Source organism: Phascolarctos cinereus, unplaced genomic scaffold (genome assembly GCF_003287225.1).
Source record: "Phascolarctos cinereus isolate Bilbo 61053 unplaced genomic scaffold, phaCin_HiC Scaffold_4;HRSCAF=312, whole genome shotgun sequence".
In the NCBI taxonomy this organism is placed as follows: domain Eukaryota; kingdom Metazoa; phylum Chordata; class Mammalia; order Diprotodontia; family Phascolarctidae; genus Phascolarctos; species Phascolarctos cinereus.
Window position 1 is genome coordinate 606,101,113 of NW_027555847.1, and position 26,615 is coordinate 606,127,727.

Below are 26,615 nucleotides of genomic sequence, written 5' to 3' on the forward strand. Positions count from 1 at the left end.
ATTTAACCCACTTGATTAGATTTTTTTTATCCTTACATCAAAGTCATCTAATATCCACCCTCTTTATGTAAACTACTTTAACATGGTGTAATAACAGTGCAGTGCTCAAGGGTTGCAAGTCTCATATTCCCTTATAGGGGTTTAAACAGCCCCCACATTATTAACAACATATTGTATCTTTCTGTCCCATTTACCTTTTCATGCCCTTCTTGAGTCCTGTACTTGAAGATCAAATTTTTTTTGAGCTCTGGTCTTTTTATCATGAAAGTTCAGAAATCTCCTATTTAATTGAATATCCATCTCCTCCCTTGAAAAATGATGCTCATTTTTTCTGGGTTATTGATCCTTGGCTGCATTCCAAGCTCCTTTGCCTTATAGAATATCATGTTTCATGCCCTGTGGTCTTTTAATGTAGAAGTTGCAAGATCCTATGTAATCCTGACTGTGGTTCCATGATATTTAAATAGTTTTTTTTTTCTGGCTGCTTGCAGCACCCTCTCTTTTATCTGGCAATTTTGGAATTTTGCTATTATATTCCTTAGCACTGTGAATTTGGGATCTCTTTCAGGTGGTGATAGGTGGCTTCCGCTTCTGGGAGCCAAAATGTCGGAGTGAAAAGGTAGTCGCTCTCACTCTCCCCTATCAACCTTTGAAAACTCAGAAAATATCACACTAGAAAAAAACCCTGTAACAGCTGAACTGGAAGAAAGATGGGGAGCAGCCGTATGGCAGCCCAGCAAAATGGTCTCCCAGTGCCTCAACAAAAATAGGGGAAGTAGCACTGCAGGGCGCCCCAGGCAGACAAATACACTGCAGTATTCATCTGAAAGTAGGTGAAGAAAGGAACATAAAGTCTTCATAAAGCCCCAGCCTTGCTGATTCCAGCCCAGCACCGGGTAAGCTGTCAGAACCCCAGGAAGAGATCGTGAAGCCCACGTGGTGGAGCAGGCAAACACCAACACCTGGACCTCCCAGTTCCTAGATGAGGGCGGGGGAAATGGAGGAGGCTGGGTCAGAAAACGACCAGGTGCCTGGGCACTCTACTGCAAAGGAATCTCCCATTGCATTAGCAGAAACAAGGGAGGCAGCATTACAAGGTACATCAACACACTCTAGTGCCCATCTAAAAGGAGCTGAAGAAAGCTAAAGTAAAGGAAAAGCAGGCAACCTACAATAGCCTGAAAGTTCCAGCCTTGCTGGTTCCAGCCCAACATGAGGTTAGCTGCCAGAAACCTGCAGCTTCCAATCGCCAACATAAGAGGCCCCAGCACACAAAGCCATTGACCAAGACCTTGGCTCCCAGCACAAGAAGCTTTGGTCAGTGCCCTCTGTGCCCCAGCAGGAGAGCTCAATCTCTTTAAAGGCCAGGAAACAAAGAAACACCATGAGTAAATAAATGTACCATAGAGACATATTATGAGAAGAGTGAAGATCAATGCAGAAATTGTGAAGAGGATGACATTGTGAACAAACCCACATCTGCAACAACAAAAGGGAATATGAACTGGTCTGAAGCCCAAAAAGCCTTCTTAGAAGAGCTCAAGAAGGATTTTAATAGTCAAATGAGAGAGGTAGAAGAGTCCTTCAAAAATACAATTGGCCAATTGGAAAAAAAAATACACTGAAGAAAACAAGTCCCTAGAAAACACAATTGGTCAATTGAAGAAGGAAGGAAAAAAACTAACAGAAGAAAACAATCTGCTAAAAACTAGAATTGGACAAATGGAAACTAATGTCTCTATGGGAGAGCAAGAATCAGTCAAATAGAAATGTTACTTTTAACCCGTCTTAATCCCAGGGTTTATTTCCTATTTATCCTGCATACATCTTGCTTTGTACATTTGTTTTCATGTTGTCTCCTCATGAGATTTCAAACTCCCTGAGAGATAGGACTGAGTTTGCCTTTTTTTGCAGCCTCAGCATTTAGTACAGTACCTGGCACAGAGCAAGCATGTTTACTGATATTGGAGAAGAAACCAGATACCCCATTTACCAGAATGTGCACATCTTATATTTTTAAGGTTAGCATTAATAATTATAGTGTCAATTTATAGAAGTTATGTGACTTTACAAGTTGTATGTAGTAATATGAGTTGATATATTTATGCTGATTCTGAAGTTTTCTACAAAATATGTGATCATTTGTGCTTTTTCAAACCTACCTATCCAGAACAACAACAGCAATAACATAATACATTTTGTCTATGCAGTTGATACCACAGAGCATGTTAATATCTTTTGACAAAAAATTTCAGGGCTAAGAGATTATTACTGACTTTCAACAGTTTGTATTCTAGTGTTTTTCACAGTTATGTTGGGGGAAAATGAGTTAAATTTCAAAAGCTTAATTTTAAAAGATAATACTCCTGAAAAGTGGGAAATGGAAAAAAAAAGGAATGTCTTTGACTTTGTCATTTCTTTTTATAAGTTATACACACACACACACACACACACATACATATCTATACATACATATATATATATATATATATATATATATATATATATATATATATATATATATATATATATATACCTCTGTTTACGCAGAAAATTCTAGAAGAGCCACTAAACTACCTCAGCTGGCAAAAATTGATCTTTTTGCCAAGCTGAGACATAGTAGCCAAGGGAAAAGTTCATAAAGAACACATGCTCACTTGTAAAATATTGGCTAGGTTGACAAAGAAAGATTTTAGCCAGCTTTGTCTTGCAACATAGTATAAAGTAGTGAAGAGGAATCTGAACCTGATACAAAGTTGGCATAAGACTTGGCCAAGCTAGATTATTCCAACATTTCAGATGTCAATGGAGAGAATAAGAAAAAAAGATTGAATTTAGTACATCCAGCAGTACTTTTACTGCTAAATTTGCAACAATTTCCTTCATTACCCAAATTGCCTTATATTTATTTTGTATGTACTTACTTTTGTATATATTGCCATCCCCATTAGAACACAAACACCTTGAAGGCTGAGACTGTCTCATTTGTATATCTGTATTTTAAGAACTAAACAAATACAAGATAAGTTGTAATTGTCAGCAAGTTAACAAATATTTATTGAGCACCACCTATTTGACAGGCATTGTATTAAAGCATACAAAAAAAGGCAAAAGACAAATCCATGCTCTCAAGGGGCTCACAGTCTAAAGGAATAGACAACATGAAAATAACTATGTGCAAACTATATGCAGGATGAATTGGAAACAATCTAAAGAGAGAAGGCATTATTAACAAGGGAAATAAGCAAAGGCTTCCTGTAAAAGTTGGGATTTTAGATTGCATTTAAAGGAAACCAGAAAACACAGGAGGCAGAGATGAGGAAGGAGAAAATTTCGGGCTTGAGGAAAACACAATGAAAATTCTCAGGGTCTGGATTTAGTTGTCTGGAGATAGATCATGGCAGGAACATCCAGGAGGCCAATAATATTGGATCTATAGCACATGGTGGATAAGACAGAAGAAGACTGAAAAGATAGGAAGCAGGAAATTATGAAAGTCTTTGAACATCTAACAGATTTTTGTCTTTTATCCTGGAGGTAATGGGGAGTCACTTGAGTTAATTGAGTAATAGGATATCATGACAGATCCATGCTTTAGGAAGATTAGCAGCTAAGTGGAAGATAGACTCAAATGGGGAGAGACTTGAGATAGGGCTAACAACCCAAAAACTATTGCAATACTCTATAGACATAAGAACATAAGATGATGAGGGCCTGGAGGGCCTCACCCATGGTTATATGTGGATTTTTTGTCTATTCAAGAAAGGCAGCTGCTTATTACTTATTCCCTCTTTATTCTTTCTTCTCCTTTTTGTTGGCTAATTTTTATCACTATATCACTATCAGATCTAAGGTAATAATTAACACTATATGCAGCTCGATGCCTCTGTAGCCTTGAGTATCTAGCTGTTTTACTTACTAGAAGGCCCCAAATCTAGCAATACTCTTCCTTTTTATTAATTTAGTTTTTAAACATCTTCCCTAAGAGAGTTAAACATGCCAGGAAAATCTCAGAGAACTATCATTATTTTTCATATACACATAGGGTTTTTTCTTCAGCATGTCTCGTATTGGTGATATAGTATTGCATTTTTGTTGAAAGTTTATTAATTTCTTCCTTAGTTTCAAAAATGGACCTATTTCCGAATCATTCATTCACTTTCTGCAGGCCTTTCTTATACTGCCATACTTTTTGTGGCAGCCCTTTCTTCTCTTAATCCTGCAACTTCTACTCAGCCAGCTACTGTTGTTCCCCTACATTTTTCTTTTTCTTCTCAATTATTTTCATTTACTATGCTCTTTCCTTCTTCTGCAATTACCTGTCAACATCTTTCTCCTTGTTATCCTCAGCCTTCTTGCTAAAATGTTGCTACATGCACCTAAAGTGGTTCCCTGCTTTGCCTCAGACCTTTCTTTCTGAAGTAGAGTCAAGAGCTTCTATTCTCCCTAAGCTCACTACCTTTAGAGACAATAGGATCATTGTCTACTTTATACCATCCCTGAACCTTATTTTGGGTACTAACAGCCTATGCTTTCTACTGACCCAAGATCTAGGTCCTTGTTAATAGGATCATAGAACCATAGATGCAAAGGTTCTCAGTGACCCTCCATCCATACCCCACCCCTTTTTACATTCTATGATCTAAAATGGGTAAGTGAATTGCCCAAGGACACACACATATTATTTGTGAAACATGGGATTTGAACCCAGGAATACCTATTCCAAAGTCAGCATTATCCTCAAATCTCTGTCTCTTTTATATTGTTTTATAGGCATCAGAAAGAATATGTTGGTCCTACCCTGACATACTCATTGGAGGATGAGGGGGAGGAATGTCCATACTGTCTTTAAAAATAAACTATGGCCTGCATAAGAATTTTTCATTTTCTCCTGTTAAATTGGCCCAAGAATCAAAGAGACTAGATTTGAAGTATCACATCTGACACATTCTGGCTAGTCAACCACAGGCAAGTCACAACTGGTCTAGTACGTTGGGCAATTTTCTAAGACTATGATGTGCAAAACAGTTGTCATTATGGCTTCCTCCGTAGGAGTCCCTATACTAATGAAATCACAGCAAAGATAGGACATCTAATACTAATATCTGAGTGATATTTAAGGCATCAAGATGCCACAGGAGATGGAGTGCTAACCCTGGAGTGAAGAAGACTCCAGTTCAAATTCAGTCTCTGACACTTACAAGTTGTGTCTTCTTGAGCAAGTCACTTTTTCTGTTTCCCTCAATTTCCTCATCTTTAAAATGTGAGTAATAATAATACAATCTACTTCCAGAGTTGTTGTGAGAATCAAATGAGATAATAATTGTAAAGAACTCAGAACAGTGCCTCATGCATAACAGGTGCTATCTAGATGTTAGCTATTGCTATTATGAGTATATTGGGAGAGGTGTGAGAATGGAACAATGCATGTTATTGGGGGACGGAGCCAAGATGGTGAAGTAAAAGCAGTGACTTGCTTGAGCTCTCCCCCAAACCCCTCCAAATACCTATAAAAATGGCTCTAAACAAATTCCAAAGCAGCAGAACCCACAAAAACACAGAGTAAAACAAATTTACAGCCAAAGACAAACTAGATAATTGATCAGAAAGGCATATCGTGCTGGGCTGGGAGAGGAGCACTGTTTGGCATGGGTGTGCAGGCCTCAGCAAACTTGGAGAAGGCCTTAGAGAACTGAATTGTGGACAGGTTGTTTCCAGACTCCTGAATCCACAAATGCCAAAGACAACTTAGAAGGTTAATGGGAAAAGTCTGTTTCTGCGGTACTGAGAGAGGAAGATGGGGTCTCAGATCCAATTCCCCAGAAGCACTGTCCTGGTGGGAACAGCTGCCTCCTGAGCTTCTGGCCCACAGACTGAGGGGAAATCCAGTGGCTGATCAGAGGAAGATTGCAGGGATCTCTTCACCAGTGCTGAGGCAGGAATCTCTTGCTTTCCCTGTGCTTGGATCCGGGTCACAGTTTTGGATGGGGATCCTGGGGTGAGAAGACCCGCTGGCATGGTGGAGATTGTAGTGGCTATGGAGAGAAAACCCTCGTCACAGTTACAGGACAGAAAGGAGCACTTGTGGTCACTAATACACCGGAGCACAGGCCAGGAAGGGAGTAAACACCTCGCCCCTTATTATACCACCTTGCAAGAACTGAAAATTTACAGGTCCCTATAAGTATCTCTGAAAACAGCTGTACAAGCCCCCAAAGCTTGGGACAGTACATTCTCCACAGTGGAATCACACTCCTACCTTAACAAAGAGCTCAAAACTCAAATAATTGGCTGGGATCATGAGCAAGCAGCTGAAAAAGAGTCAGACTATGTTACCTTACTTTGGTGACAAAGATCAAAATATACAACCAAAAGAAGACAACAAAGTCAAAGCTCCGACATCCAAAGCCTCCAAGAAAAATATGAATCAGTCCCAGGCCTTGGAAGAGCTCAAAAGGGATTTTGAGAAGCAAGTAAGGGAAGTAGAGGAAAAACTGGGAAGAGAAATGAGAGTGATGCAAGAAAATCACAAAAAAACAAGTCAACAGTTTGCTAAAGGAGACCCCAAAAATGCTGAAGAAAATAACACGTTAAAAATTAGCCTAACCCAAATGGCAAAAGAGGTCCAAAAAGCCAATGAGCAGAAGAATGCCCTAAAAAGCAAAATTGGCCAAATGGAAAAGGAAGTCCAAAAAATGACTGAAGAAAATACTTCCTTAAAAATTATAACAGAGCAATTGGAAGCTAGTGACATTGTGAGAAATCAAGACACTGTAAAACAAATCCAAAAGAATGAAAAAATTGAAGAGAATGTGAAATATCTCATTGGGAAAACAACTGACCTGGAAAATACATCCAGGAGAGAGAATTTAAAAATTATTGGACTATCTGAAAACCATGAGCAAAAACAGAGCCTAGACATCATCTTTCAAGAAATTATCAAGGAAAACTGTCCTGATATAGTAGAACCAGAGGGCAAAATAGAAATTGAAAGAATCCATAGATCTCCTCCTGAAAGAGATCCCCAAAGGAAAACTCCTAGGAATATCATAGACAAATTCCAGAGTTCCCAGGTCAAGGAGAAAATACTACAAGCTGCTAAAAGAAACAATTCAAGTACTGTGGAAACACAATCAGGATAACACAAGATTTAGCAGCTTCCACATTCAAGGACCGCAGGGCATAATATTCCAGAGGGCAAAAGAGATAGGATTGCAACCAAGAATCCTACCCAGCAAAACTGAGTATAATCCTTCAGGGGAAAAAATGGTCATTCAGTGAAATAGAGGACTTTCAAGCATTCTTGATGAAAAGACCAGAGCTGAATAGAAAATTTGACTTTCAAATACAAGACTCAAGTGGAACATGAAGAGGTAAACAGGAAAGGGAAATCATAAGAGACTTATTAAGATAGAACTGTTTACATTCCTGCATGGAGAGATGATATTTATAACTCATGAGACCTTTGTCAGTATTAGGGTAGTTGGAGGAAAAAAATGTATATGTATAGGTAGATAGATAGATACATACATAGATAGATACATAGATAGATAAATGGATAGGGAGAGAGAGAGAGAGAGAGAGAGAGAGAGAGAGAGAGAGAGAGAGAGAGAGAGATAGACAGACAGAGGGCATAGGGTGAGTTGAAGATTAAAGGGTCATATCTGGAGAATAAAATTAAGGGATGAGAGAGTTGTTTTCTGGATATATTTTCCAGGTCTGTTGTTTTCCCAATTATACTAGGAGAAGAAGAAAGAGAGAGGTAGAATGTGGTAAATTATCTCACAAAAAAAAAAAAACAGAAAAGAAAAGGCTCTTACATTGGCAGGGAACCAGGGAAAGGTGAGAGGGAATAAGTGAATCTTATTGTCATAGGATTTGCCTTATGGAGGGAATAACATACTCATTCAATTTGGTATGGAAATCTGTCTTACCCTACAGGAAAATAGAGGGAGAAGGGAACAAGAGAACAGGGGAATGATAGAGAGGAGGGCAGATTGGGAAATGGGGTAATCAGAAGCAAATACTTCTGAGGAGAGACAGGGTCAAAACAAAGAATAGAATAAATGGGAGGGCAGGATAGGATTTAGGGAAATAAAGTTAGTTTTTCACAACGTGTCTACTATGGAAGTGTTTTGCATAACTGCACATGTACAACCTATATTGAGTTGCTTGCCTTTTCAATGAGGGTGGGTGGGGAGGGAGGAAGGAGAAAATTTGAAACCTAAAATTTAAAAAGATATGTTTAAAAAAATGTTTTCACATGCTCCTGGGGAATAGGAAATACAGGAAATGGGGTACAAAAGTCTATTCTGTCCTACAGGAAAATAGAAGAGGTACAGGATAAGAGAAGGGAGGGAGAGATAGAAGAGAGGCAGAATGGGGGAAGGGATATTCACAATGCATGCCATCTTGGGGTGGGGGGAGGGGTGAGATGGAGTGAAAATTTGGAACTCAAAATCTTGTGGAAGTAAATATTGAAATGTAAAAATAAGCAAATTTATATTAAAAAAATAATGCACATTATCTTCATGAGTATGAAAAGACAAAGAGTTATGACTTATGAAATATAAAATTCTGTTATCAGGCAGTAAGTTCAAATTGAAGCTGTGTTTTTGTAGGAGGCTTATTCCCTGTAGTTGCAGCTCAGAGAGATGTGGGTTTAATAAAGTTGTTTTTAACAATCCAGATTTCCTCTGTGTTCTTCCTGGCCATAGTATACCACAGCTGAAGGTGGGTCAGGGAGCAACAGCCCTTTCCTCTAATTCTTAAGTCAGTCATGCAGTTGGATGAGCATGTCCATCAGACCTCACAGCTTGTCAGGGGGAGATAGTCCCTATGAGGCGGTCTTTGAGTTCATCACTCAGCTTCTGCTTTAAAATCTCCATCAATACTACTGCCTCTGAGACTAAAACTACTTTCAAGGGCAAAAGTGTATTTGGAAACTCCTTAAGGCCCTCAGCTTCTATCTAATGCTCACCATTCAAGCCACAGAATCCTCTGCCCAATATGGATAGTGAATTATATCTTTAAGCTCACTTTTGAAAAGCTGCAATTTCTCAGCAAAGAGAGAAATCTTTTATTAATGGCACAACTCAGTCCATTAAAATTAAAAAGTCAACGTCCTCAGTGAATGACTCTATCACTGTAAAGAAGGGTCCCACTTACTCAACACAACTAACACCAAATGCTAACCAACTGCCACTGTTTGGCAGGTAAGCACAACAGCCTCAGAGTGGCAGCATCTCTCAGACCATGTCCTTCTCCTAGCCTCAGATTCCACAATCATCATCCAGGGAAGCAATTCCTTTGAAGAAGTGGCCAGCCATCCCCACCAACTGCTGCCTAATAGTACCTACAGAACAGACATGTAAGCCTAGTTGAAAGAGCATGGAATGCTGAGGAAGACATAATTTTCTAGGCAGGTCAAATTAACACCAACATCCAACTAATACCTCTCTTCAGATCTCAAGTGAGATAAAAAGAACCCTGAACCCAAGAGTCTTGGGAACACCAGGTATCTCCCCTTCCCCCCTTTGCCATCACAGACCAAGCTGGTCCCACCTTCACTGTGGACAATAGCTGTTTATCGAAGGAAACAATTAAAGAAGGGGCCTTCCTTCTTCATCACAAGCAGCACCAACCGCTGATCAACTGTCACTGACTGGCACAGAAACTCAAGTTCCAGTTGCAGCATCAGCACTCATGCCACCAGCGCTAAAGCTATCAAACCTGGAAGCAATTCTGTTGTGATTTCAGTCAGGTAGCTGCTTCTTTTGGTTTTTCTGTCACAGCTACTGAAGATCCAGGCAAAAAAGTACTTGCCAGTAATGTCCTTGGTAAAATGGTTCAAAATCAGAAAATAATATAATGTTATCAGTGAAAATAACAGTGGAAAAGAGGTATTGCTTTATGCTTTGTTGATGTACCCTAAGGACCCTAGGACCTTTCCATATGTCTTGCAGATGAGACTTCCCATATGTGTTTTCTTGCCTTATTACAAGATACTAGAGAAAAAGTCATTTCTAATTTTTATCTTTGTATCCTCACAGCTTAACACAGTTAGCCAAATGCAGTAAAAAATAAATGTTTTTTTTACATTCATTCAAATATGTGAGGATACATTCTAAATACCATTCTAGTCACGCTTCATCAAGAACTTAGGAAAAGAAAAATGAAAACTAAGAAACTGGGTTCTGGGGAAAAAGGCAATATTACCTGAGAGTCTTAAAAATTATTCAAAACTAAAGTTACACTTTGACAGTGGATTTTCAGAACTTCAAAAGTTATAAAATCACAGATTCACAAAGTTGAAGGATTCTCAGGGGTCATCTAGTTCAATAACATGCTTTATATGATGCAACCATATCATAGTGTTTAGCATAAATAAGAAGTAACTCATTATCTCTTCTAAGGCACATTACACTTTGGTCTCACTCAGTTTACTAGGACAATTATTTACATTCAGTCTAAATTCAGGGAAGGGAGAGACTGAGCAGAGACATCAATCCTACAGGTATTTCAAAGCTAAAGACTAGCATTGATGCTGCCAGTGGCACCTATCACCTCAGTGACAGAGGGGAGTTCTAAAAAGAGGTCTACTCACCTATCCATAAGTCTGATGAGTAATGTATTCATGTTCTTCTAATTTTCTTGTAATAAATATTTTTTATCTAGGTCATGTGTCCTTTTCATCTTATCTTAGTAAATAATATATTTGTCTATGCCCAATTTATGCCAGAAAGCTTTCTGGTTTTCCCAAAGGTTTTTACCAAATAATGAATTCTTATCATCAAAACTTAAGTCTTCACACTTCAACTGAGGAACGGCTGAGCCAGTTTTGGGATATGATCATGATTAAATGCTACTGTGCTATAAGAAATGATGATCTTGGTGATCTTAGAAAAATATGTTTAGACTTGCAAGAAATAATGAAGAGTAAAAAGGGTAAAATCAAGGGACTATTGTATACAGTAACAACAATATTGTTTTAAGAACAACTTTGAGTAAGTAAGTCATTTTGACTATTATAAATACCCAAATTAACTACAAAGGACACATGAAGGAAGTTCTTATCTGCATCCAGAGAAAGAACTGCTAAGTAGAAGCATGTATAGAATGATTTTACACCTGTATGTGTAAGTGTGTATATACATACACATACATTTCTGTGTAATGGTAGCCATCTCTAGGGCGGGGGCTAGGTAGGGGAAAGAAAAAAAGGAAAAGAGCTATATGATAATTTTATCATACATATATATATATATATATTTAATTATTAACATATTATATATTATTATATAATTTAAAGGAATAGCAAGTTGTACACAAAAGATTTGTAGTTTCATGTACTATCATCTTTTTTCTATTTTACTATATTTTGGAAATTCTGGTTTTATTTCTTAAGTTCAGATTTTTTTTAAATATAGTCTGTTCTTTCCCCCAATTTCCTTTCCCAGTGAGAATCTATTAATTACTATATTTCTGTTCTTTACACAAAACATTTCCAGTAATTTAGACTTTACGTCAAATACAAAGATGTCAGGGTTAGTTAAAGACAAATTTTAAAATCAGTTAAAGCAGAGAGCCAAAGCTCTGCCTAAATATTAAGAATTTTCCTAGCTGTGGGCTCAGATCAGTTATTATATTATAATCTTTTTCTTTAATATAAACTATCTGAAGGAGAGGAGATAACATCTCCACCAGAAAGACTATTATATTGCCCTTAGGTTTCAAAAGGCTAATTATTTTAATGATGTTACATTAAAACGTGGTCACTAGGACTGAGCATAATACTCAACATATGGTCTGACTAGCAGAATTCAAAGTCTTTATCATCCTTATTCTTGGATGCTGTACCTCTAAATTCAGGTAAGTTTGCTTTATCTTTCTTCACTGTCATATCACACATTCAGCTTGACATCTACTAAAAGCCTTACAGTTTTTACACACAAAATACAGTCTAACTTAATCTATTTTTCTTTAAATTGTAAAGCTTATTACTTTAATATAAAATATATGTTTTTACCTTTATGCCTACTAAATTATCTCTTGTTATATTTTTGCCCAATTTTCTTCTAGTAGACCATGAGGATATTTTGGAATCCTCTTTTTGTCATTAATTGTATAACCCTCACTGTTTTGTATGATCTACATATATGAGAACTGTGCTATTCATTTATCAAGGTCCTTGATAAATAACAAGCTAAATAATGCAGTGTTAAGCTCTAATCCCTAGGGCTCTCTCCACTGCACAATTCCCCTCATATTGCTATAGATTTATTAATGAATACTTCCTGAGTCTCTCTATTTAACAACTCTGAATTCACTTAAGTTCTAAAATGTTATCTATATCTCTCCACATTTTCCATAAGAACCATGCAAAACACTTTAGTAAGTAGTTCCCTTAAACTGCACAAAACACTCAAAAATCTACCTAAGGCATATAAAAGAGAAAATTTTCTCCATTCATAAAAGCATTCAAAAAACATGTATTAATTATCTACTATGTGATAGGCATTGGTCTACTCATACAATAACAAAAATGAAATATGATAGTGCTAATGTTTTCATTTAGGATAATTTTGTATGGCCATGCTCATATTTACCACATCCGGAAATCTACACCCCTTATGCTCCCCAGGAGCACTTTCTTCTCTTATGTAAAAGTATTTTATCTCTTTTTTTAAATTTCTCTCCACCCTCCTCAACCCCCAAACACAAAAGCTTATCCTGCACAACTCCATCAAAACTATCCATCTCTAATTGCACATCAATAACTGTTCCTGAATGAACAAGCAGCTCCATATCTCCTTACACTTAGCTCCCTATGACATCATTTCAGAGGCATGCACATTTTCACCACATCCAGGGGCATATCTTCTACCATCAGAATCAAGGTTATTTCCTGAAACTACTTACACAGCTCAAGTTTTAACTAACAGCTATGACCACCCATGTGGTGCAACAGTTATTTTGTAATTTTTTTTTATTTAAATCATATGTGACTCTCTGGGACCCCATTTTAGGATTTTCTTTACAAAGATACTGGGATGTTTTGCCATTTCTTTCTCCAGCTAATTTTACAGATGAAGAATGTGAGGCTATCAGAGTTAACAGGGTTAACAGGATGTTGCCCAGGTTCATGTAATTAGTAAATGTCTGAGGCCAGATTTGAATTCAGGAAGATAAGTCTTCCTGATTACTGGCTTGGCACTCTATTCACTGTGCCACCTAAATGCTTAGCAATTTTATCACATAGCTAATCTTTTCACTTGTATACACGGAGTCTAACCCCCATTTTCTTCCAATAGTCTTCTTTTTCAGTTAATCAGTACCTTCAATATTGCATAGGTCAGATTTTAAGTGCTTATGTCTTTCTAAATTGTTTTTGTCACATAAGTTAGAGATAACCAGGGAAATATTCTATTCTGCTGCATTCCCAGTGTTTATGCCTGCCATAACTACCATATTTTCAACCATATTTCCCATCAAGACTGTATAATCTTCCTTACAAATAGTGCCCCATCAGGATTTTCTCTTTTGTTATATGAAGTGCAATTCTGTTCACATTACAAATTATGTACAAATGATTTCATTAAAAACATCCTACAATGAAGAAGGGTTTACTCCTTCATCTCTTGTTGTTGTTGCTTTGCCTAGTGAGACCGATGGGGCAAGGCACTTAGGGCAAATATATATTATATTCTGCCCCACATTTCATCAAACAAATTATCAAATATGTTTTAATTATCACCTTCAATAATTCCATAACTCTTATTTTTTTGGAAGCAGGAAGGACAGAGATTAATTTCTACTTCTAGCATAAGTTTCTACTGTGAGCATTCAAAAATATTTTGTTTTTAAATTGCACATTTGATGAGACAAGTATCATAGATTAATGAATATAGAAAACCACAATTTTATTTTCAAACAATAATTATGCAATAATATTTGATTAATACTAATTTCGAAAAGACTTCTGAATGTTCATCTGCAAAGCCTTCAATGATTAGCATGATGGCAACATGACCCAACTTAGAAATCTGGTTAGTTTGATAAGTACCAATCAAAACTCTAGGTTTGAAGTAAACACTTATTTTTGGCCAACAGTATGACTCAATATTGTGAGATAGCAATAATGCTTTTGTTCTCTTGATGTTTTGGATGTTTCACAGTCAATTCAATTCATTAAATATTTACATGTGCCTATTGATGCAAATCATTGGATTAAATACTAAAGTCAGAAGAGACATGGTTTTGGATTCTACTTCTGCCATTTAAAATGGTGTAACTGGGAAAATCACATAATTTTTTTCCTTTCATAAAGCTTCCTTAATAAAGAAAGAAGAGATGTTTCTGTCACTTTTGATAGATAAAATAAATCAAATCATGTGCATGGCTATGAAGTTATTTTATCCATTTTTGAAAAACAAAACATGGATGGTTAGTGTGGGAAAGAGTATTGAATTTGGGTCCAAATCTTTCTGCTGACACTCAATAGTGGGGTGCCTATGTATTATCCAGTTAATATCTTAGAGGCTCGAGAGGGTGGAGCCAAGATGGTGGAGTGAAAGCAGCAACTTGCTTGAACTCTCCCCCAAACCCCTCCAAATACCTATAAAAATGGCTCTAAACAAATTCTAAGGCAGCTTAACCCACAAAAAGACAGAGTGAAACAAATTTCCAGCCCAAGACAACCAGGATGATTGACAGAAAAGTATATCTCTCCATTCTGGGAGCTGAGTGCAGCATGGCATGGGTGTGCAGGCCACGGCAAACCTGGAGCAGGCCTCAGAGGACTGAATCACTGGCAGCTGTGGTGATTTCCAGACTCCTTAATCCACAAATACCAAAAAGAACTTAGAAGGTCAGTTGGAAAAGTCTGTTTCTGTGGTGCTGGGAGAGGAACATAGGGTCTCAGATCCAATCCCCAAGAACATGGCCCCGGGGTGGGCAGCTGCTTCCCACAGACTGAGGGGGAATCCAGTGGCTGATCAGAGGGGGATTGAAGGGATCTCTCTGCTCATGCTGAGGCAGGAATCTCTTGCTTTGCCCATGCTTGGATCTTGGTCACAGTTCTGGATGGGGGTCCTGGGATGAGGAGAAGTTCTGGCTTGGTGGAGCTTGTAGTGACTGTGGACAGTAACTTTCCTGACAGTTCCAGGGCAGAAAGGAGTGCTTGTGGTCACTAATAGACCACAGCACAGGCCAGGAAAGGAGAAAACACCTTGCCCTTTATCATACCACCTTGCAAGAACTGAAAATTTATGGGTCCCTATAAGTATCTCTAAAAACAGGTATATAAACCCCTGAAGCTTGGGACAGTACATTCTCCACATTGGAAGCAGACTCTTACCTTAATAAAGAGTTTAAAACTCAAGTAATTGGCCAGGATCACGAGCATGCAGCGCAAAAAGAGTTAGACTATATCATCTTACCTTGGTGACAAAGAAGATCAAAAAATACAACCAGAAGAAGACAACAAAGACAGAGCTCCAACATCCAAAGCCTCCAAGAAAAATATGAATCAGTCCCAGGCCTTGGAAGAGCTCAAAAGGGATTTTGAGAAGCAAGTAAGAGAAGTAGAGGAAAAAACTGGGAAGAGAAATGAGAATGTTGCAAGAAAATCATGGAAAAAGAAGTCAACAGTTTGCTAAAGGACACCCAAAAAAATACTGATGAAAATAACACCTAAAAAATAGGCTAACTCAAATGGCAAAAGAGGTCCAAAAAGCCAATGAGGAGAAGAATGCCCTAAAAAGAAAAAGTGGCCAAATAGAAAAGGAAGTCCAAAAGATTACTAAAGAAAGTACTTCCTTAAAAATTAGAATACAGCAATTGGAGGCTAGTGACTTTATGAGAAATCAAGATACTGTAAAACAAATCCAAAAGAATGAAAAAATTGAAAAGAATGTGAAATATCTCATTGGGAAAACAACTGATCTGGAAAATACATCCAGGAGACAGAATTTAAAAATTATTGGACTATCTGAAAACCATGAACAAAACAGAGCCTAGACATCACCTTTCAAGAAATTATCAAGGAAAACTGCCCCGATATGGTAGAACCAGAGGGCAAAATAGAAATTGAAAGAATCCACCAAACTCCTCCTGAAAGAAATCCCCAAAGGAAAACTCCTAGGAATACTGTAGCCAAATTCCAGGATTCTCAGGTCAAGGAGAAAATATTACAAGCTGCCAAAAAGAAACAATTCAAGTACTGTGGAAACACAATCAGGATAACACAAGATTTAGCAGCTTCTACATTAAAGGACTGCAGGGCATGGAATATAATATTCCAGAGGGCAAAGGAGATAGGATTACAACCAAGAATCACCTACCCAGCAAAACTGAGTATAATCCTTCAGGGGAAAAAATGGTCATTCAGTGAAATAGAGGACTTTCAAGCATTCTTGATGAAAAGACCAGAGCTGAATAGAAAATTTGACTTTCAAATACAGACTCAAGTGGAACATGAAGAAGTAAACAGGAAAGAGAAATCATAAGAGACTTATTAAGGTTGAACTGTTTACATTCCTGCATGGAAAGATGATATTTATAACTCATGAGACCTTTGTCAGTATTAGGGTAGTTGGAGGGAAAAATTATGTGTATGTATAGGTAGATAGATAGATAGATAGATAGATAGATAGATAGATAGATAGACAGATAGAGAGAGGGCACAGGGTAAGTTGAAGATTAAGGGGTCACATTTGGAGAATAAAATTAAGGGATGAGAGAGGATTATATTTGGAGAAGAAGAAAGGGAGAGGTAGAATGGGGTAAATTATCTCACAAAAAATGCAGAAAAGAAAATGCTTTTACAATGGAGGGGAAATGGACAAAGGTGAAAGGCAATGAGTGAATCTTATTCTCATAGGATTTGGCTTAATGAGGGAATAGCATACACATTCAATTGGGTAAAGCAATGTGTCTCACCCTATGGGAAAATAGGGGGAGAAGGGAACAAAGGAACAGGGGGATGATAGAGAGGAGGGCAGATTGGAAAAGGGGGTAATCAGAAGCAAATGCTTCTGAGGAGGGATATTGTCAAAAGAAAGAGTAGAATAAATGGGAGGGCAGGATAGGATTAAGGGAAATAGAGTTAGTTTTTCACAACGTGTCTACTATGAAAGTGTTTTACATAACTGCACATGTATAACCTATATTGAGTTGCTTGCCTTTTAAATGAGGGTGGGTGGGGAGGGAGGAAGGGAGAAAATTTGAAACCTTAAGTTTTAAAAACAGATGGTTAAAAAAAATATTTTCACATGCTACTGGGAAATAAAAAATACAGGAAATGCGGTACAGAAGTCTGTCCTGCCCTAAAGGAAAATAGAGGGAGAAGGGGATAAGAAAGAGAAGGGGGGAAGAGATAGAAGAGAGCCCCACTAGAGGAAGGGATATTCAGAAAGCATGCCATCTTGGGGTGGGGGGAGGGGTGAGATGGGGTGAAAATTTGGAACTCAAAATCTTATGGAAGTAAATATTGAAAACTGAAAATTAATAAATTTATTAAACATTAAAATATTTAAATTTAAATTTTAAATTTTAAAAATCTTAGAGGCTCAATTATTTTTAATTTCTAAAATGGGGCTAATATCTAGAATATATAGTTTGAGAATTATAAGGATTAAATGAAATGTAGACACACTCAGGTAAATATAAGTTATTTTAAAGTTTTTTGTATTACAAAATTATGAACTATCTTTTAGTTTGTCCTGAAAAGTGTGAGAAAACTTTCAGAACATTATAACTATCTTATTTCAATTCTGATCAAAGGGTGCCAGGAAAACAATTTGAAACAATGAACACATAGGTTATCTACATAAGGCAATTAAAAAAAAAAGTAGAGAGCAGCCTTTATATCTCACCAACAATGATCAGCCTAGACATGACCTTGACTTTTCAATCACTTCCAAAGCAGAAAAGTAATTGGATAATGTCAAGATAGGGGTTATGTGTTTAAAATTCATGAGAAACTTGAATTTCACCTTAAACACAATCAGTGAATCATATTATTTCACACAACAGACTCCCGTGCTGCTACAGGCACATGGTCTATCTCAACATTTTATTTTATTTTATTCCTACCACTATAGAATCGGAGCATCAGATTGAGTTTCAACATGGAAGCTTCAAGGTAAAACTTCCCATTATGCTGTAACAATGGAGGCACAATGGCAAATCAAGACCAACTTTACCTCACCTGAACCCATTTGGTGGGGGAGGAGGAAAGGAAAAGGAAGAAAGGACTCAAATAATCATTGGGCTCTAAGACATCTCTACTTCTAAGAAAGCGCTTTGTATTTCCTAGTTATGATACTTGCAAAAGATGAATCAAGAAAACCCTTGGGAACTAATTCCAGACTACCTAGAAGTTCTTCTTATTCCTTTTTTTTTAATGTACCAGATTAGCTGTATTTTCTCTTGAATGGGAGCACCCAATGTCTTCACAATGTATATGGCAAATAGAGAATGGGTCGTATTGAGACCCTGTGAAACTGTTTACCTTGCTGGTACAAAAGGCTAGAGAATGATATCCTTAGTCATGAATTACCTGAGAGAAAAGGATGTCCTCTAATGGAAAAGGAAAATAATCATGTAGAAAGCAACATGGAGCTGGGGTAGGCTCTGATGTTGCCCCTTCTTATACACCCCAGTCACTATTTTTGTTCTCTTTTGGGGGGGGTATGTGTGTGTATACCTCAGAGGCTGCATGTTTATTCTGTAGCTGAGTGTGGAGCCAAAGCACCTCTACATCAAAATATGGACACATTTTCTCATATGTAAAGTTAGGCCAAATATTGACACTAGTCTAATTACCTTACCACATACACATAATTAGGATATACATTATGAAATCCAATGTGAATGCAAAAGAACTTGTCTTCTTAGATAAAAATATATTTTTTCTCAAGATTTTAAATTCACAATTAATTCATTTTTATTCATTCAGTCAAGAAACTTTTATCAACATATTTTTATTGGCTAAAGATGTTGCTAGGCACTAGGGAAATACCAAGTTTAGTCCTTAAGGAAGTGAAGACCATCTAATGTATTTGATTACATTTGCTAATTTAATATTTTAATAATCAAATATGTGGAGGAAAGATGTCTGTCCAATTTATTTATTATTTTCACAAAATGTATGTCAAATATTCTTAAATTTCTCAGTAAGGTGCCAGGAAGATCATCATAAATGAGTTAGGTTTGGGGGCTTGAGGAGAGTGGGGGTTTAGATTTTAAAGACAGATAAAGATTTTAAAGATAATTAAGGTTTTTAAGGCAGTAGAAAATTATTGGAAAAGAAACGTGAAATGAAGCTAATAAATAGAGTAATACAAGAATTTCATAGGAGTAGTTCAGACTCAGCTGAGATTAAATAGCATGAATTTTTTAGATGGTAAATATCAGCATAGTTATATTATTTTCTCCAATAACACTTAGCACTGGAGAGGACAAGCAAAGACTGTTAATGATAAGGGTTAAAATGAGCAAAGGACATTATTTCCTTGGATTTATCAAATTCACTACCATAATGCTCATGACATCATTTTTGCTAGGAGGAGAAGTAACAAAAACTAAAATGTAAAATGTCTCTGATAAACGTGGAATTTACCTGATTGAGGTCATATTGAACCAAATCAGGTACAGAATTAGGAGAGGATATCAAAATTAAATTTTAATTACCAAGTAGAGGAAGGAATAATGAATGACTGAGTGAAAGAGGCAAAAACATAATAGTAAAATCACTTTTGAGGAGAATACACAGCTTAGCCTAAAATATAGTCTGTAAAATTAAATCTGAGGAGAAAGGATTGTAGTTTTGCTGCTGTAGTTTTTCTGTGACCTTATCAGATTCAAATTACTTTTGACAGCATTACTTAAACTTTAGAAATTTGTGTATCAGAGTTCTTTTAACTTTCCTACAACAGACTATTTATCACTACACTGAATAATATGATTCTACACAGCATAATACCTTAATGAAAATAAGTATCTTGAATAAGCCTTAGCCCTTTCAAAAGATAGTATCAATAGGCTTTTATCAGTCACTAAATGTTTATCAAGCACCTACTAAATGCTTGGCACTATGCTAAGCTCTGGGGATACAAAAAGAAGGGAAAAAACAGTCTCCATTTCAAGGAACTCTCAATATTATTGGGATACAATTAACACATATGTATGAACAAGCTATATATAGGATAAATATGAATTAATTACAAGAGGAAAGGCACTAGGATACAAAGAGTTTCAGAAAGTTTCCTATAGAAAACTGGATATTGATTGGGGCTTAAAAAAAGTCAGGGAATTCAGGAGGTAGATATAAGGAGGAGAATATTACAGGCATATAGGGCAGCCAAAGAAAATGCCCAGAGCAGAGAGTGGAGAGCAAGGGAGGCCAGTGTCACTGGATCAAAGAGTACATAGCAGGTTTAAGAAGACTGGAGAAGGCTAAGTCATGGAGGGCTTTAAATGCCAAGTGGAAGATTTTGTACTTGATTCTAGAGGCACTAGGACATGACTGGGATGAGTCTTACTGACACCAACCCCAACACTTTATCCACTGTGCCACCTAGCTGCCCTCACACCATTAGATTGCTTGGAATAATTTGAATGAAAATCCAGCAAAGGAGACCAACAAAGACAAATCCACTAGATAGGAATAAAAATATGAAAGAGTGGTGTCCCAAAAACCTAAATAGAAGAAGGTATCAAAGAAGAGAGAATGATTTACAGTGTCAAAAATGGCAGAGATCTTGAGGACAACGAGGATTGAGGAAATGCCACTTGATTTGGCAATTAGGAGATTATTAGCATTTTTGAAGAAGTCAATTCTGATGAAATGATAAATTGGAAGTCTGATTATAAAGAGATCAGGAGGGAGTTAGAGTTTAAAACTCAAAATCTTATGGAAATGAATGTAGAAAACTAAAAATAAATAAATTATTTTTTTAAAAGAAGAGAGTTAGAGAGAAAATGGAGAAGTCTATTGAAGATGGACTTCTCCAGGAATTTAGCCACTAAGGGCAAAAGAGATAAAGGTAGGGTTAGTGAGAGTGGAAGTATTAAGGGCTTTTTATTAAGGATTAAGGGTAAGATACGGGCATATTTGTAGGCTTGATTTTTATTTTGGTCTTTTATAATATGATTAATTTGAAAATATATTTTTCATGTCTACACGTAAATAATCTATATCAAATTGCTTGCCTTCTCAATGAGGTAGATGGAGAGAGAGGGAGGGAGAGAATTTGGAACTCAATTTTTAAAAATCAATGCTGAAAATTGTTTTTACATGTAACTGTGGAAAAATAAAATATTAAATAACAAAAAAAGTATGATCAGATAGAGAGATTTTTGAAATGTTAAATATGGAGGTAGAACTTTGTAGGGTATGGCAAGATCAAAAGTATGATCATCTTTGTGTATGGCTGAAGTGAGTTGAAAGAATAGGTCATTAAAAGTCAGTAAGTTTCAGAACTGGGTAATTTAGTGTGTATTACTGAAAGTCAATATATATTTTCAGTTCCCTAATATGAGGGCAGCATTTGGAGAGGAGAGAAAAAATATAAACCATGTGTCAAGCTCACTGAGGAAGGAAGGAGAATGAGCTGGGGGCTTATGGAAAACTGCTATCAGAATATTGTTGGTAGAAGAAATGAATAGCAAAAAAAAAAAAAAAAGATTCCTGTCTTTGAGGAGCTCAAATTCTAACTAAGGAGACAACTTGTAAATTGATTTAAAAATATATTTGGCACATTTTAAATGTTCAAGTGTTTCATTATAATTTAAACTAGATCCAAAGGCACCTGAGAATTGTAGTCTACACACAAGGTTTGTAGTCAGAAGGATTGGGGTTCAAATCCCAACTCCATTATTAAGTAGCTGCGTAACCTTGAGTAAATCACTTCTCTCTCAGACCCATTTGACTTCATCTGTAAAAGAGGGTCTTAAACTAGATGAACTCTGAGGTGCCCTCTATTTCTAGAGTCTCTGACTTTATAATTCAAATTGGCTGCTTAGAATTTTGTAGATTGGCAAATAAGTGCATAATGGAATGTGTCATAAATATTAGATAAACTGCATGGCAGACACATAAAAGGAGAGACCATCATCCCTATGTAATGAAACATCTTCCATTTATGTTTGAAATGAGTGAGGTAATACCCAAGGGAATTAAAGAGGAAATAAAACTCATTAATTCAATTTTTCATTCCTTTTTGCCCCATTTTCTGAATTCTATTTCATTGGGGAAAATTGTTTTCTATACTTGTCCTTGAACTGTTAGTAAAACAAAATCAGTGGATCCAAACAATAAGAGAATGATGTCCTAAATGTTACAAATGACTGAGCCATGCCTTATGTTATGATTTTTTTCTTATCTGTAAGTTTCCTCACAACATACCTCAGAAACCCCAATAAATCCTTAGGCTGGCCCCTATTTAAAAGCCTCACATTCAACAAGTAAATATGTAACTCATTGAAGAAAATTTTATTTCAGAATAATAATCAGCACAAGCTAGGTTTGCAAAAGAAAATGTAGTCACAAAAATCCAGAATCAATGTGAAAACATAAAAAAGAATTAATAAGCATGAGTATAATATGATATTGTCTGTAAAATTATAAATCTTCCATAATTCTTGGCATTTCCTTGAATCTTAAAATTCTTAAGTAAAACTATGTTATTATTGTTTTATTTTCTTTTTGTTGAGGAAGCATCATGGAAGTACCACTCCTCTCAATTACTGCAGATTTTTTTCTTTTTTTAATAGAATGTTTCATCATGAAACAACGTTGAATATTAGTGCAGAAAATAAACTTGCTTAATAACTACTTACACTTAAATTAATTTCTACATGCAAAATATCATGTTTTCAATCTATTCCTCTAATTCTCTATTCTAGTATCAGCAGTAGATAAAGTCTGAATAAGTAGTATAAATTGTTACAAAACTGAACAGATTTGCAGATGCTTTTATAATTATCTATTATCAAAAGCAGCAATAGCATAAAGGTCGTATTTGCACTGCATCACATCAATATCCATTCAATTCCTAAAATCATTGAAATGGCACTTAAAAAGATGAAGTCATGAAAGAAAACTGAACAAAATTAAGTTCTATAGAAAGTAAAATTCATACCAGAAGCAACTTGATTTCATAGCCCTTAGGGATACTTCCTTCAGGTGTCAGGAGGGAAATATTCCAAGATAAAGGAAAAGTTAAAATTATGCTTTTTAAATGAAGTAATCGACTGAAGGAAAGGCCAGAAGACATGAACACATATCAACTTATATGTATGTTTTTGCATTTCTATGAAATCTTTAGCCTTGTGTATGGAAAAGAGAACAGAAAACAAAGAATGTGGGTTCAAATACCAATACTGATATCTATGAGACCTTGAACAATTCAATACAAGATGAGAGAGGGGGTACTTAGACATGAATTCATTTATTTTTAAAAAGCAAGGAAGTTTTAGTGGACCACAAATTCAATTTGAATTAATAGTATATTATGGGTCCCATAGAACCTAATAGACTCCATTAAGAGAGGAATATTATCCAGCAATAAGCAGGTGATAGGCCCACTATACCATGAATTGATCAGACCACATTTTTATGTGTTCATTTCATATATATTTTTATGACTCTCAGATAATCTGATAATTCTTGAATCGTTTCTTCTCAATCTGCTTTCCAGGTAATTTGTTTTTGGTAATATATTTCTTACATTATTTTCCAAATTTTCTTTTTGTTTTATGATTTGAAAAATAAATTGTTATTGTCCCATTGAATCATTTTTTCCTATTTGGCTTATTTTATTTTTCAAGACATTCAATTCTTGGGTAAAGTTTTCCACTGTCTCTTCTAAGGTGTTAATTTTACTTACCTTTTTTCCTTCATGGTTCTTCAATTTTGAATCTATTTTTTTCATTTCTTATAAATAGGGGGTTGTTTTTGCCGAAGTTTAATTGGACTTCTTATAAGGTTGCTATATCCCTTTTATTTTACACCCTCAGTATCTCTCAATCCAAGGCATTTCCTCACTGCATTACATGTTTTCCTTGAGAGACACAGGATGCTTCTACACTGGGCTCCAACTAGGTCCTCATCTTGCCACAGGCTTCCTGGGCTTCCCTTGTGTCCTGTCTCTCTTACCATGAGAGTACAGGCAGTCCCCCCTGTTTTAGACTCTTTTGAAATCCTTCCCTTTTGCTACTGGGTTCCAGGGCCTCTCTAGCTACTTTCATGCTGGGCCCATGCCACTCCTACATTTGGTCTCAGCAACAAGGCTTCAGATTTTTCTTAGGGCTCCTGAAGTGATCACCCTGAACTGGTCTTTGCCTAGGACCCTTCTCTGGCTCCTGGGCTAAAGTAGGTCCCTCCTAAGACTTTGGGCTTCTAATATTGGCTGGTACTGAACTTCTGGATCTGCCTTGCCAGATGTTTTCAAATTATCTTGTATATATTTACTTCTCTAACCTGAAGGATTCCAGAGATCTTTCTATATAATTCCCCCCTGGATGGTTTGGTTTATAACTAATTTTTGTTTCTCCTGTTAATGGTAAATTTTTAGGTTTTATTTGGGGCTAATTTTTGGAGAGGAGAGTCACCTGGTATACTCTGCTACTAGCATGCTTCCACCTTCCTACAATCTCCTCTGCTCCAACTTTTAAAATGATATATGAGTAATTTTATTGAATATTGTCCTCTTACACATCAGTGGTAGCATATGCTTTTTTTTTGTCTTTATTTCTTTTTTAGTTTTCAACATACACTTTTTATAAGATTTTGAGTTCTAAATTCCCCCCTCACTTTCCTTGTCTCTCCTCAAGATGGCATGCAGTCTGATATAGGCTATACATGCTGGTTGTTGTTCTCCTTCATTCCCAAACAGGACCAAAATGACATCACTATGCTAGAGTCAAGTTACAGTGTGTCAAACTGTGGCTTGTCAGGCCAATATGAATTCAAAATGTCTACCACAGGTCAGGCACAAATAGTTTATGTGAATATTTGGGGTGGATTCTCTAAATTTCTGTATCTCACATTTCTTTTGAGCTTCTTCAATTTTTCTTTGCTCATAGAGCACAGCACTTTTTTTGATGTGGGCATGCCATGCTGGTCAGTCCTGTGCCAGTGTCTCCCATATATAATCAATTCCACAGTTTTTAAGAGAGACTTTGAGGGTGTCCTTATATCACTTCTTCTGACTACAATTGGAACACTTGCACTGTGTGAGTTCTCCATAAAAATATCTTTTTTTGGCAAGTGTATGTTTTGCATTCAAACAATGTGGCCAGCCCATCAGAGATGCAATCTCTAAAGTAGAGTTTGAATGCTTAACAATTTAGTCCTATAAAGGACCTCAATATCTTGTATCTTATCCTGCAAGGTGATCTTCAGAATCTTCCTAAGAGAATTCAAATGGAAACAATTCAGTTTCCTGGCATGGCAATGGTATAGTATACAAGTTATATAGGCATATAACAATGAGGTCAGCACAATGACTTTCTAGACCTTCAGTTTAGTAGTCAGTCTAATACCTATTCTCTCCAATACTTTACTTTGGAGCCTCCCAAACACTGAGCATGCATCAACCGCATTATCAATGTGTACATGCCTGGAAAGTACATTACTAAGGTAAGTGAACCTATCCACAGGATTCAAATCTTCTCCATTTGCTGTAACCAATTGTCCCATGTATGGAATGGCGTGGTGGTGGCTGTTAGATCACCTGTGTTTTCTTGGTGTAAATTGTTAGTCTAAAATTAGCACAAGTGGCAGAGAATCAATCCATACTTGGTCCCATCTCAGCTTCAGAGGCGGCATTGAGTGCACGATCATCTGCAAACTGAAAATCATGCACCAGCACTCCCTCCACTTTGGTGTTGCAGCCTTTTCAAGTTGAAGAATTTCCCATTAGTGCTATAGCTGACCTTGAGGCCATGTTCATCCTCACTGAAGGCATTTGATAAGATGGCTGAAAACATCTTGCTAAAAAGCATGGGAGAAAGCACACAGCCTTGTTTCACTCCATTGGTTATTGGGAAAATATGAGAACATTTTCCATTATCCAGAAACTGAGCAAGCAAGACATCATGAAATTGACACACAATGCTGATGAACTTCTCTTGGCAACCAAATTTTTTTTACAAAATGTTCCATAAGCCTTGCAACTGACAATATCAAAGGCCTTGGTGAGATCTAGAAATATTGTGTACAGACCTCTTATGTTCCTGACATTTCTTTTGGAGTTGTAGGGCAGCAAACATCATATTGAATGTCCAGCAGCCCTTTCTGAAGTTACACTGGCTCTTAGGTAGATGACCATTTTCCAGGTGAAGGATTAGCCTATTATTCAGGACTCTGGCAAGAATGTTGCCAGCAATGACTAAGAGAGAGACTCTCCTGTGACTGTCACAGGGTAATCTATTTGCTTTATTTTATAGAGATGGAAAATGGAGGCATACTTGAACTCCTGGGAAATAACCTCCTCTTGCCATATAACCTCAGAAATTTCAGTCATCTTTTGTATGAGCAATGGACCATCTGCCTTGTAAATCTCAGCTGGAATGGAATTAGCACCAGGAGCCTAATGGCATTCAAA